Source organism: Austrofundulus limnaeus, unplaced genomic scaffold, assembly GCF_001266775.1.
Source record: "Austrofundulus limnaeus strain Quisiro unplaced genomic scaffold, Austrofundulus_limnaeus-1.0 Scaffold120, whole genome shotgun sequence".
NCBI classification, from domain to species: domain Eukaryota; kingdom Metazoa; phylum Chordata; class Actinopteri; order Cyprinodontiformes; family Rivulidae; genus Austrofundulus; species Austrofundulus limnaeus.
In genome coordinates, this window is record NW_013952522.1 from 671,980 (window position 1) to 673,634 (window position 1,655).

At 41.6% G+C, this 1,655-nt stretch overlaps 1 protein-coding gene across 3 annotated transcripts in view; it reads left to right on the forward strand.

Annotated features, from left to right (window-relative positions):
• Nucleotides 1-385: 385 nt before the first annotated feature.
• LOC106522060 (tectonin beta-propeller repeat-containing protein 1) overlaps nucleotides 386-1,655 on the forward strand; it is a 15,867-nt gene continuing 14,597 nt past the window's right edge. For all 3 annotated transcript variants that reach the window (XM_014014907.1, XM_014014908.1, XM_014014909.1), the window contains exons 1-2: nucleotides 386-527; nucleotides 699-811. The gene's annotated coding sequence lies outside the window, so the exon portion shown is untranslated. The remainder of the gene's footprint in view (nucleotides 528-698; nucleotides 812-1,655) is intronic.

Consider the following 1,655-nt stretch of genomic DNA (forward strand, 5'->3'; position numbering starts at 1 on the left):
CTGTAAGCCTTGCTTACAGTATCGCAATATATCGGGATGTATCGTGACCCCTCTGTCATGATATGTATCGTATCGCCAAATTCTTGCCAATACACAGCCCTATACATCAGCACTACAACTGGCAATTTATCTTTATAATATACCACCATCATAAGATAAATTAGTGTTTGTTCTGTTTTGTCTCCCGTGACACACCGATATTAACTGTAACCAAACAAGTAACACCAACCTTGTGCTTCAATAATTAATCTGCCCGCTGGATAAATTATTGAAAAAAGCCCGGTAGGAAATATATAAATATTTATCAGGGCTCTTTGAGTTCGACCAATCAGAGAACGAGATCCAGCGCTCCTGCCGAGCTTCAGCCAATCAGAGCAGCTCTTCCTCCATTTCCTGTTGTGGACTTCTTCGGAGTCAGACGGGAATCCTCCGGGTTCAGAAAATGAATTAAATGCCGATGCGTGAATGAATGACTTCGTTTTATTTTATTTTCCCCCAGAAGTGTTGCTCATTACCGAGCTGCGTGCGTGAGTAAAGGTTTTTGTTTCGTACATTTCTCTGTGTATTAGGCCTGCTCCCTGAAGATGTAAATAGCTTATTTTTAGCGGACTTATTTGCGGCATGTTTAAGCTTTTTTGTGCAGCAATGCAGTAGAGAAAAGGATATATCCCCCCCCCCCCCCTCGTTTGTTTTTACAGAGTGGTTCTGAGTTTGTCCTAGAATGGGCCGGAGAGATGCAGGTGAGGTATCGGCTGTTGCACCTGATGTCGTGACGCGTCTTTCCCCTTGACAACTACGGATAAATATTCAGGTAGGTAGTTGTGTTGGTGACACTACTCATTAATGCCATGCAGGCTTCATGTTAGCGCAAAACTGTTTTAAATAGAGAAATACCTCGTAAGAAAACAGTATCACTGTTTAGACTACATTAAAACCCTTCACCAGCTAGCTTTGCTTAATTTAGCTCATTATCAGTTTTGTAATTACAGGATTAAATTACAGCATTAAAATGTGTAAATAATAAATACAAATAATAATAAATCCGAAGGCTCGTCGTGTTTATAAAGGTTAGCTTTGCTATGGAGTGCTCGTTCGGATTAGTTGCAGTCTTCTTCTTCTTCTTCTTCTTCTCCTTGGTCTTCTTCTTCTTCTGTCGGATTTATGGTGGTTGGCAGCAAACTGTTAGTAGCATTACCGCCACTTACTGGTATGGAGTGTGGCTAGTGATGGTTTAAATCAGGGGTGCCCAAACATTTTCCCCGAAGGGGCCAAAATGAAAATCTATCCATGGCTGCGGGCCAAATGCAGTTATACATGAAATACAAATACCTTTTTTAAGTAAAGTCATTTATTTTTAACAATTAAGGGCTCGACACACGGGCAGCGACAAACTACAGCGATTAGCGGCTGTCATCACAGCCAGGGTGAAACCCGACACACAGGACGCGATAGCGATCGCAGCGTTGCGAATCGCGCTCTCAGGTCGCTTCTCTTCACAAAATTTGATTGGTTCTTGACTCTGAAGGCGGGTGTGCATTACGGACGTGTAAACTAAACAAATCTTGCGATGCTAATGATTTTGAAAAACAAACACACATCAAGATACAGTTTTATGAGGAAAAACTTACCATAAACTTCACCCTGGTGCCAATAAA